A 12,805-nucleotide genomic window follows, 5' to 3' on the forward strand; every position below is an offset into this window, starting at 1 on the left:
ATTTTATTTATTTACTTTTAGAGAGGGAAGGGAGGGAGAAAGAGAGAGAGAGAGAAACATCAGTGTGTGGTTGCTGGGGGCGGTGGCCTGCAACCCAGGTATGTGGCCTAACTGGGAATCGAACCTGCGACACTGCAACCATATTTCTTCTCCCTGTCCTGGGACAGGGAATGGTTAACAGGGAAATGTTAAAGGGACTCATTTAAGAAACAGAAGATCAAAAACTATGAACTATAAAATGACAAGAAACTCATAACTCAACAACCAAACCTAAAAAACGGAAACAAAAACTAAGCAAACTAGAACAGGAACAGAACCAGAGAAATGGAGATCACATGGAGGGTTTTCAGTGGGGAGGGGGAGGAGCAGAATGGGAGGGGGGAGGTACAGGGAATAAGAAGTGTAATTGTTAGGTCCAAAATAGATGGGGGGCGGGGAGGTTAAGAATAGTGCAGGAAACAGAGAAGCCAAAGAACTTGTATGTACGACTCATGGACACAACTAAGGGAGGGGCTATTGGAGGGTGGGAGGGTAGGAGGGATAAAGGAGAGAGAAAAACTGGGACAACTGTAATAGCATAATCAATAAAATATACTGAAAAAAATTTCTTATATTTTTTCTTCTGCCTTCTTTAGAGCACCCATGACTTCAAGATAAACAATACAATGTTTAGGAAGGAACACAGATACAGCTCAGATTTTATGTTGTAGACCCTTAAAAGATGAGGTAATTCTGTTTTCAGGGACGGCAAAATCTAGCTCGTGGCCTGCACCTCCCCGTTTGGGGGCCTAGGCTACACATCCCCGACAGGTCATCACACTCTTCTGCTGAGCCCAAGGAGGGTCTCAGACGCCACCGAAGCGAGAACCACCGTCTGCTCCAACTGATTAGAGTTGCTCTGAAAGTGACTTGATCCTCTGCCCTAAAGGGTGTGATTAAGACTCTGCCGAGAATGTTCTTTGCATGGAGAGTCCTACAGAAATAAGATTTGAGATCTGAGGATAAAGGACCTTTAAAGTCATGATACAGAATATATTCAAATTTAGGAGACTTAAGTTTAAAATAAGGGTATGCCAGATGAGACATTGAAATATACCCTAAGCTCAAAACTTTTCCCTTCACTTCGCATCCGATACATAATCTGCCCAGCCGGGAGAATATTCTCAACTACTGAGAGCCCTCGTTGCGCCATTCAGCACGGCACGGCGGCTGCAGCGCCAGATTAGGGGCTACAAGGCTACTCTTTCATATTGCAATGACTGGCAAAGCATTCAATGACCTGAAGGGAATACACTCAATAAAACCAAAGCAGGAGCTGATTTTAATCCTTATTAATGATTTACTGGGTGGGGGTGGGGGCACCACACCCTCACGTAAATCACAGGGTAACAGCTGTCAAACTCTTTGCTGCTTAAAGTAGATAATCCGCACTCAAGTCTATGATGGTCGTTCCTAAGGGCTGCATCCTGGAAAACACCTAGTGATCAACATCACAGTGTTTGATAAGTAAGAATAAATGCAGAAACTACAAGCTGTGTCCTAAAATTAATCCTACCTGTTGAGGCAACAGAATAAAATTTAGACTCCTGCATTTACTAGCTAAGTGAATCCAGACAAATGTATTCAACTTTCCTGAGGCTCAGATTCCACATGCATAAACTGGAGGTAATTCCTCACAGAACCATATGGGGAACAGAGAAAATATTTATAAAGTACCATTCCCGGCATGTGTTATTTGTACAGAACTGTTTTTCTCTCTTTGCATAATGGCAAGAGTTCCCCCTTTAAAAACCGGTATCATGGTAATAGACATGTAAACTCCACAAACTGAAAGCAGATTATTAACATATACATCACATTACAGGTTTTATATAGTTCTGTGTTGTTACATCTTTATGCAGGAAAGAAGGGTTACTATGTGGGTCTCATGGCTACATAAGACAGAGGAAATCCTCCTACAATGAAACACGCAGGTTCACTTGTTTGTTTCCAGAATGACTCCAAACACGTCATACAAATTTTCATGTTGTCTTGTTAAAATCTTCAAGCGAAACCTGTGTGCACTTTTGTCCCGTGGCTTTCACACCCCTCTCGACCCATCATGAGGCACCCCAGGGCACCCGCTTTGAGAAGTGCAGCTCCAGTCCAAATCTTTGATTTTACCACAGAGGACACTGTCTTACCAAAGGTCACATGACGTGGTATACGAACAAGAAATGGCGTCCAGGCATTCACTGGCTTGGTTAATTCACTCCAATCCCCCCCTCACTCACTGTGTAAAACAGGTACACCTACCCATATCACGGAGTCTTTATGAAGACCACACGGGGACATTTTTCTAGGTTCCAGTAGAAGGAAAAGCTTTTCCGAGGAGAACATGTGTTTGTTTTTATTTTGGGGGGGCATGTGGATCTTAGAGTTGATGACGAGTCCCTCTTTAGCAAAGGTTCGTTGGGCTTAAGACACCTGTGGTGTCACCTTAATTTGCCTACCCTGGCATTTTACCTCTCTTCTTGTCATGCCATATGTAGTTTTGAAAGTTGTTTCAAATCCATTTTTGGAATGAGGCCCAGTATAAATAAATACATGAACTTAGTAAGTGTATCTTTTTCCAAAAAGATGCTCCAGTTTAATATCAAGTCCCTTGTCACATTCTGCTTGCTTCTCAACTTGCAGTCATAAACCTAGGCTGGAACTGACTTTCTCATCCCCACCCTCCACCACCAAGGAATGTGAATTCTGTTCCTTAAAAGCAAATCCTTTCTCAAGAGAAACCAATCGCTCACACCCAGGGGTGCTGATACACGGGTCTAAAGCTTCCAGGAGATGACAGGGCAGGAGTCAGCGAATAGAGTCCCAGCTCTCATTGCTACATGCCCCATCTGACCATGGGCAGGCCACTGAACTGAAGCTGATGGTAACACCTCGTGTAAAAATTGTTATAAGGATAAAATGATGTACCACATTTGAAAGCATCCTGCAAACTGCCAACCACCATTTCCCGCCTAGAGGCTAGCAGGAGCCTCCCAACTGACTTCGGCCCATCCGCTCTGGCCCACGGATTTTTAGTGGCACTAAATCCAGCTCTCGTGGCAGGCAAAGCAGCCTTCTGAAAACACACCATTTGATCCTATCCCCTTCCTGCCTAAGCCTCCGAACATCTTCCCACCGCCTTCGGACGAAGTCAGAACTCTGGGTGAGTCCTATGAGGAAGACCCGGGCTGCTTCTGTCAGCCCGCCTTGGGTCGCTTTCCCCTCACATACGCTGCTCCCTCGCCGGCCCCTGCCTGGCCAGCTTATACTCATCCTTACACTCCACTCCTCGGAAGTCACCCCTGAAGCCCCAGGATGCGTTCCTGTAACATCATGTAATCCCGAGTAGCACTCCTCATGACACCAGGTGGAAAAGAAACTGCCGTTTTGCAGGACAGAAATGGCAGGCTATTGGCGGTTTTATACTGTTTAACCTGACAATAGCTGGTATGACAGTTGTCATGCCCAGGCAGTTGTGAACTTTGCCAGGCTGAAATCTAGGTCTGACGCACCCCTGTGGCCCCAGGGTCCCACACCCCATCCTAGCAGCCAGGAGACGTGTATTTCTTTTAATTAATGCGAGATGTTACTACCTTTTTAATGCTAAGCATGTAACTTTCATATTGTTATCAGTAGTAAAAATTATGTTTTTCTTTACATTCTACTTCAACATGCCATAGGAATAAAGTGAAGAGATAAAATGAAAAAAAAATTACTTTTTAAGATTTTCATTTCTGGTATTTCTGGGAGGCATGAATCCTAGTAAGTATAATACATGTCATCACAAATAAAATTAGCCCACTGGTGTGGTACCACTTGAATTTTTTAACTCAAATGTTTCTCACCGAGGGGCAGAATGAAAACAACTCTGAAAGGAAACCAGATGGTTTGGATTTCTCTCTTCTTACAGCTTTCGCATGCAACAGAAAATCAGCCAGTGGAGAAAAAGATAGCATCTAAAGGAGTGCTAGACTTGCGGACAGGAATTTTCAAATACACTTCCCCATGACATTCAGAAGGAATGCACCCTAAAACTTATCCAATGATGCCACATCGGGTGCCCCTCGTGAGGTGAGCAGAGCAAAGACCAAGTCTAAACCAAGCTGGGATGATACATGGGGGTAGACTAGGCTCATTCACATAGCTACACAGTCGAATAATATTAATAGCATAATAACAGCTGGCATTCAGTGAGTGCTCACTGTGCTCCAGGCATTGTGCTGAGTACTTCTCGTGCACTGTCTTGCTTACTCCTTACCACAACCCCATGGCACAAATGCTATAGTTACTTTCCTTCTGGAGATGAGGAAACTAGGGTGTGGGGAAACTAGTGATGGAGCTGGGATTCGAACCCAAGAGGTCCGGCACCAGAATCAGTGCTCCTAACTCTTCTGTTGGACGGGAGAACCCAACTGCTTCTGCACCCGAGTCTGGAAGAGTGCGAGTGGTGCTATCACAAAAATGGTGATATACGTACTCGTACTGCAGCTTCAGTCATTTATGGCTCACAATGTGAAGGGCAAACCCATGGTCTGTCGAAGCCCACCATCTACGATTTTTTTCGAGTCCCAATATTCAACTGTAAGCAGTAGAAGATATTTTCAACCTGGGTTAGAAATGGAGGGGTTCGACTTTTTGGCTGACGAGTAGAGAATGTCGGAGACTCAAAATTATCACAGGTTCAGAAATCCGTCATTATCCAATTTGTTCTCCAGGTTCTTGAAATGCTGTTACCTTTTGGGAGGCCTCTGAGATATCTCAAGACACCCACAAAAGGAGTAAACAGAGCCTGCAATTTCACTTTCTACTGCTCAATCTCTAATCAGACCTTTCAGACCTTTCTTTCTTGATACATTAAAAATAAAATGATCTACCCCTTCTAGTAGGATTCACACTATACAAATAGTATTTTAAAAATAAATACAAACTACTAATGCTTTACATGAGTCATAGTTGGTGGTTGTTGAGATAGCACTCCTCCCCATCCTTGTGCATTAACATTTGACCCTTTTTATAATATGCACCTTGTACCAGTGAGACCTAAGGCACCAGCTAGTTACTCATTAAACTTGGGTGCCAAGGGCTGACTTGTACAAATTACATTGTTAACTGCCTGGCCTAGCCTGTGTGCAGAAGTGGAAAAAAAGCAATCATCATAGCTGTGAAATTTTGTCATATCGGCAGAATTGAACTACAAATTGCAGCAATTCATGCCTGACCTCTGATCTGTGAAGTTAGTCTAAAACCTTTGACCCTCAGCTCGGAATTGAGAAACAGCATTCACTTGCACAGGGAGACGGCTAGCAAGTATCCTCTGCTGTGAATGGTTAACTCTGTGACTGCCCATCAGCCCACACTACCTACCTCCCCCAGGGGGTCAACCAGAGTAAGGGACCAGGACGCAGATCTTGAGAGTGGCTTACCGAAAAATGGCATTTGGAACAAATCTAATAAAAGTAGAAAGTTTCAGGATGCAACCTTTAAAATGACTATTAAAAATAATAAGAAACAGGGGAATCTGAGATACCTTAAATCATTGAGCAATTATGCCTAGTGATATATACGTGCTATAAAATTCTCTTTACAAATTAGACAGAAATGGAGTTTTAACTAAGTACTTTTAAAAATTTTACCAAATGGTACCATCTCCTGTATGTTCTATTTTTAAACAAATGTATTATCTAATTTCTGTTATAAAATACAACCTATAATAAGCCATCTCTGGGGAAAAGCAATGATGAGAAACCAATTACACTTTTCTGTGAACCCAAAGTTACCTTCTAACACTGAACTTTAGATGGAGAAAATAACAACATACATTTCTTATGTGTGCGTTTTTGTTGTAACATTGGTTTATCATTTTATCCATAAGGAGGAAGGTTTTTCTTTTGAGGATGACCTTCAAATGCTATCCAAATTGCTCTATTTCCAGGTGGAGAGAAGCAAATGATTCTAATTCCCCTTGTTTCTTTGAGTTAATATGAGAACAAATCTCAAATACACATAAAATGTAACTAAACTACTTTTTATAACAAAAGTGAAACTTATCTGTAGTCTTTAAAGCATATAATCTACACATACCTAATTCCATTTTATGAACTTAGTATTGGTTTGAAAAAGTGACTGATATAAGTCTTCTTATTCCAGAACTTTTCTCAGCGAAACGTCATTATTGTTAACCTTTATGTAGTATTATCAAACTGCTAATACCATTAACTTCTTTTAGTTTTTCATTATCTCATATCTTAAAATCACAAATTACTTCTTTGGAGGTGGACTCTGAAATGACTGTGGAAAACAAATGTGGACATTATTGATAAATTCCTGCTTTTTATCCAAAGTTAAATAGCAGCAATTCATGAAATTATGAGTTTGCAAAGACCTAACTTTTATAAATGTATAGTAAAGAGCTGCTAGATGAACTGGTTTTTTAAAAATGTGCATAACTTAAGAATTTTGGTTTTGCTGCTGGTAAGGTAAGCTATACCATACAGTATTTGAAAAACTCACAAACTTCCCTTTTTTTTTTGCCTTCAATTAAAAACAAACAAAACGGATCACTTGTTTATTTAACCTGATCTAAATTACTTTAACCAAACACAACCATCCCCTCCTCTCGTACAGGTAAAACAAATAAAGTGTCCCCTACCTTTCCAGTCTTGAAAACTGGATGCAACAGGCTAATGGCAACAAAAGCTTTGCTTAAGCAACCTTCGCTCCTGATCCCAGGAACTGCGTAGCTGTTACACACGGCACACATCTCCTCATTGGTCGGTGAGCTTTGGCCACTTAAATGCCTTGGGAGTCATTTGCTAAGGGCACCTGGAATGAGCTTTGAGTGGGTGGTGCAGAAAGAAGGGAGGTGTAGGACTGCCAGATACGAAGTGCGCAGCAGTGAGTACCCTGAGACTTCCTGAGGAACCCACTGGAGCAAAAGGCCCGAGAAGACGGAGGCTCTAGTGTGGCAGAGGAGGAAATTTAACTGCAATATTGTATTCATGCACCAATACTGACTAAAAGGAAACAAATGATTTTTAAAATCCACCTTCCTAGAATAAGATAGGTGCCCCCTACCTGTACTGCTTGATACAAACAAACAAACAAACAAACAAACCCCAATAATTCCTACTTCGACCGGGCTGATGTGGAGATTAATGAACGAATACGTGCACAGTGCTTAGAAAATTTCTTGGCATATAGAAAGTACTCAAAAAGTGTCACTAAGGTTTCTTAGAAATGTTATAGCTTTAGCAAATATTGCTTTTTCCCCCCCTTATTATTTCTGGGGTAAATGATCTGGATTTGGATACCCTTTATCTTTCTTCTTAATCACTACCAACCATCATGTTTATGATAAGCTTGGAAGAAAAAATACTGATCAAAATAACACATGAATTGAGCTTTCATTTTGCTTTACTTATCAGTTTGGAGCTGGAAATGGATTTACTGGTAAGAAGTGGAGATAAAATAGAAGGGGAGCAGACAGAAAAAGAAAGGAGTGGTAAAACGTGCTTCATTGGTAATAAAAACAGTCCGTACCTAACAACGGGCAGAAGGACCTGAGGCACTTAAGCCGAGTAAATACACTCCTTTTCAAGCAGTTAGCAGATGGAACCTCATCTGGAGGCTGGGTTTGCCAGTCCAGGTGGGGAGATCAGGGGCCGGAGGAGCAGAGGGACTCAGGAGGGCTCCCGAAAGCAAGGGGACATCTGGGCTTAGAAGCCTTCTGAACCTGGGAGAACAATGAGCTCCACAGTACATAAAGAGAGAAACAAATCTGTAACTCTTCCTGAAACAAGAATTTCAAAGTAATGGTCTCCAGTTTTCCCTTCCTGGTTATTCTGTAATTGTCAACCATATTAAGTTCTACAAACCATAGTAATTTGAAGTAGCCTGATGGGAAGTAAAAAGGCCACAGTGAACAAGAAAGTTTTAAATCTACTTATCTATCTATATTCTTTAAAAAGAGACAGCTTTATTATTCACAAATAATATACTCTAAAGCTATCAATACTGACTAGAAAAAAATACCAGGAGATTAGTGCAGGGTCAAAATCCAGACCAAGCCTAAGATTGTAATTATGTTAAATATTATATAAGACTAAACTGCTAGGTTCTGATTAAAGATACAGTCTCAGCAAAAACAACACACACTGGTTATGATGGATTCAAACACTACAGAGAAGTACATGTGGAAGAGAACAGCCACTGTTCCTCTGTCACTGACACCGACCCCTGCCACACGGCCCTCAATGGGGCAGCGGACGGCACCGTGTGTCCAGGGCGTCACGGTGGATGTGTCGTGCTGTACTGACTTGTGACAGATTTGACTTATAACCAGCTCACGTCCTCCCTGGAGGAGGAGGGGTCCTTTGTCTCACGAGTCACCTTTGTTTTTAGAGTGGAGTGACAGCAAGTGAATCTGAGGTCTGAGACTGTAGGAAAAAGCACAAAAAATACAGACACAAAATAGAAGCCTGGGACCAGATAAGCCCTAAGGTAGATTTGAAAGAAGGAACAACAATATCCGGGCACCTCTGGGAGAGGAGGAAGTGAGGCCCTGGTGAACACACAACTAATGTGAAAGCAGGGTATTGTCATGTGGTCTGGTTTACATAAATAATAACTAGAAAGGTCCCCTTTACATCCTCCTAGGAGAGCATTATATATTTTTTAAGTATTTTAACTTACCTAAAAGCTATGATACACCGATGTAAAGATTAAGTGAACATCTGTTTGCTCTCTACATCATAGTAGTATATAATTTTCCAGGTTTTATACTGTTTAGAATTTCAAAACCTTTGCTGAAATTGCTCCTTGTATTAACACATGACTGAAGAATACAAGGAAGATACTGTTCGAGCACACACGCTGAAGTACTAGCCTCCTTCTGAACAGGTGCCAAGGACAGGCACTCCAGCCGTGTAACTGTACTGGTACTAAGAGCTGCCATGAGGCTGATCAACTGGCACTGGACAAGGAAGCTCGGAGAGACGAGGGCACGCTCTCCATGGGAGCCCTGAAGGACGTGTAGGATGCACGGAACCCACCAGAAGAACGATAACATTACAGCCAGGACTTTGCCTCCGTGACAGACGTCATGTTTTTATTTTCTGGTCTGATCTTTTATTTCATTCAATATCCTAGGACATTTATTGAATTTCTACACTACGCTATTTCCCTTTTGGGCACACTGGATGCAACATTTAATAAGAAAAACCCCCTGCCCTCTGGAGTTTTATTCTGGTTGAGACACAGGTAATAAACTCGTGAAGGCACAACTAATGTCAGGCAGTAACTGCTGCCGCATGCATTGCTTCCACCCCTTTCCCTCCCTCTTCCATCAGCACTGTGGACCACAGTCATTCCCCGCTTTTGTAAGCCTGTGTATTATTTCATGAGCCTGTATGATTGAAACCACCGCAGTATTCTCTTTTGGTTAATTTGTTAAATATTGCACAGTGGTGTCAGTAGGAAGAATTAGATGGTGGGCACTGCCATGTCTGGGACGAGGAGTTTATCCAATCTGGACATTAGGAAAGGATCTGAGAGCTTTCATTTTTAATTTAAAACTGTACCCTCTCAACTGGTACCCTTGTTTTAAAGAGTAAAATTGTAAGCGTAACATTTGTGTGTTTCATTCACTCAGTCCACACTGTCAAGTACCTTTTACACACCAGGCTCACTGTTCTAGGTGCTGGGGCAATCACAGTGAGAAAACAGAAAAATCCCTGCCCTCACGAACCTTACGGACTCATGGGGGAGAAGACACTGAATGAATAAACAGCGAAATATATAGCATGTGAGGCGGTAAAAGAGCTAAGGAGAAATAACAGCAAGGAAGGAGAACAGAATGTGTGTGTGATGTGGGGGAGGTGTCTGCACGGAATCCGACTTACAAGGGAAAGTATATTAGTTATTATGCAAAAAAAATTAAGCTTGTGAATCCATTCAATTCCTAGTGGGCTGTGCTTTTAATCTAAGCATATATTTAAAGTAATTTAAATCATACGTCAAGCACTTCCTGCTCACACAGCCGGGGCGATTTGCTGTGGGCCGAGGCAAAGCAGCACACGTCCCATACACAGCAGTGGGAGCCGGGTCAAGGGCACCGTGGAAAGAAATCCAGAGTGGGAGAATGGCTCTGAAGTGAAAGTAAGGCTGCTGTGCTCTCTCGGGTTAGCAGGAACTTCGGAGGGTTTAAGTTGGCCAGGCAGGGCTGCTCTGGGATCGCCGAGCCCCCTCGCTCTAGCTCATCCTCACCCCTTTCACTCCCTACCAACCACAGACTTTCGGCCCATCCCCACTATAGATACGACTAGTCCCTAACCCTTAAACATGTTCGCCTTGATGGGGCACACTGACTCAGAGAGAGGAAGACGACAGGCTGAGCTGGGAGTGGATCAGGACGGCAACTTCTCTCCAGAGTCGAGGGTCCAGCATCTGATGCTGGATGAGTCAATCCAAGGGCTTTGTAATGTTCCACGCTACTGTGCCTCCTGTAGCGCCTGTCTGTAACTTCTCAAAGCGGATGAGAGAATCATCCAATCAATTAGATGAAGGATAACTCCACCCCATCTCCAATCACCTCCTTCCCTCTCAAGCTTTGCTTGAGCAAGAAACACTTTCTTTTTTTCCTTGAAAATTTAAATGTGTCAGAAAAACACAGTCATTCTAGTGGTTTCTACTTTCCTGCGAGGTGGGCAGTCATGAGGAGCTCACAGGCTTCAAGTACCCACGTCACTACATACAACACAGACGACAGTACAGTGAGTCAGCCAATGAGGGGGCGCAAAGCTAAATCCTCACCTAAATTCGTTGCCTCCATCTGTAATAAAGTGACTGTAACTAACTCCTCTCTATAATCCTTGTCAGACACAAGACACGGTTACTAAGTGCTTCACAGGTATTAACACACGTAATCCTCATAAACATATTCTGAGGTACCGTATTTGCCATGTGTAATGCGCACCCATATTTTTGTCACGTTATATACGGAATTAGTACACCCATTACTATACCCATGGTATGTAATCATTATACTCATATAAAATGTGCATCCTTATTTTTCCTTCAAATATTTGGGGGGAAAAGTGCACATTATACACAGCAAAATATGGCAGGTACTAGTATTGTCCCATTTTACAGATGAGAAAACTGAGGCACAACAAATAAAGTCACTTGCCCAGGGCAGACAAGTTAGCAATCAGACGTGTGAGAGTTTGAATCCAGGGACTCTGGCTTGCAGAGATCGCACTGTACCAGCCCTAGGTAAACAGACGGCCTTTCTTCCTTCTTCCTCAATTCTTTCTTTCTAAACCTGCCTCGCCATTGGCCTCCCCACCCTTCACCTGACTTCTCAGACCTTGCTAGTGATAAGCATTGCTGCACTTATAGGAAGAGCTTGGGAACTTGGGAGCCAGGTAGGAAACTCTTTAATGCTTGGTGAGTGAAAACATAACTTTAAAAAGCCTCAAAATCTAATTTAAATCTAAAGACAATTCTCTTTGCATTTGCTCCCTCAACTCTCCCTCTTTTCTAGGCAGCGCTCATCATTGATTCTCAGAAACCTGCTGGGTTTTATAGCGATTCCTTTTCCCCCTCTAATATAGCAAACCGTAGTGTCTTGTAAGCTAAGCAATTACCAGTCTTTATATATCCTGTAATAGTTTAACAGACTATTTTTTAAAAGAGGAAGTTCTGAATAAATATTCAACGTAGGTGGAGAGGAGACACCTATTACACAGTCACAGGTGACGTGCCCAAGTCCAAGGCCTGTGTTCCACTCTGGCAGGAGAAAAGCCAGCGGCGCTGTCATAGTGCAAAAAATCCCTCCTTAGAATGGGCATTCAGGTTACCGAGAGCTCAGGAAGTGTGTGGTTCAGCCAAGTATTATGTGCATTTTGCTCTTTAATAGTTAAATAGTGTTTTACTAATTTCCTCAAAATTGCTACAGAAATCCCCTAGCCTTCTAGATTTACCAAGTACAGTGCTTTTCCATTCCAAATGTGTTTACTGCGTACTGTCAGTAATACTGCAATAACTCCAAGGTGCATCGATGTGAGGGATGGGGAGTGAGGAATGCAGTCAAAGCTCTGGACCCCGATGTGGTCTCTACTAATGAGGAGCTAATAATCTTTACGGAGAGACAACTGAATGTCAAACAATTAGAACATATCAGATACAAGGCAAAGCAAAGCACCGTGTGCTGTGTAGACATGCAGAACCATGCAGCCAAGTAGAGAGGATTATCGGATTGACTAGAGCCCACAAGGAAAGCTTACCAGAAAAAAAAAGTCAGTACCCCACATTCTGATTTACAGTCATATTCTTCTGCACAACCATACCTTACGTAGGGTTGAGATCATGTTACCCCCATGCAGGGAGTTTCATGTGATCCTTGGCATCCATAACACTTACAAGCATTCGATCATGAACTGCAAACCTCTGGTTACCTTTGACTGCAAACCACTGCATAATCTCCCTTTGTTCCTTTCAACTTCACTAGACACACACCCACATGCAAAATCCCCAGGACTACCATTCTGTTGTCTCTAAACTGAACCTTGTTTTCCTCCCTAACTCTCCCCTAGAATCATCATCTTCCAAAAGGTTTCTTACCCAGGTACCTACTTTTCTGCAAACAACTTCACTGCCACATTGCTTAGAACATTCCTTCCTTTTTTTACACATTTGGCAACACTGTGTTTGTCATTTGCAATCAGACTTGCAAAATGGATAGAAATTCCTGTTTCATCACCACATTGCCTAA

At 42.4% G+C, this 12,805-nt stretch overlaps 1 protein-coding gene across 9 annotated transcripts in view; it reads right to left on the reverse strand.

The window, feature by feature from the left end:
• The window catches only part of RBM47 (RNA binding motif protein 47), a 141,711-nt gene that overhangs the window by 30,079 nt on the left and 98,827 nt on the right, over nucleotides 1-12,805 (reverse strand). Inside the window, exon 1 of one of the 9 annotated variants that reach the window (XM_036020014.1) lies at nucleotides 6,683-8,379. The exons of the other annotated variants lie outside the window; for them this stretch is intronic. The gene's annotated coding sequence lies outside the window, so the exon portion shown is untranslated. Of the gene's footprint in view, nucleotides 1-6,682; nucleotides 8,380-12,805 lie in introns of those variants that run through there. 9 annotated transcript variants of the gene reach the window in all.

The sequence above is a fragment of the Phyllostomus discolor genome, chromosome 1, assembly GCF_004126475.2.
Source record: "Phyllostomus discolor isolate MPI-MPIP mPhyDis1 chromosome 1, mPhyDis1.pri.v3, whole genome shotgun sequence".
NCBI classification, from domain to species: domain Eukaryota; kingdom Metazoa; phylum Chordata; class Mammalia; order Chiroptera; family Phyllostomidae; genus Phyllostomus; species Phyllostomus discolor.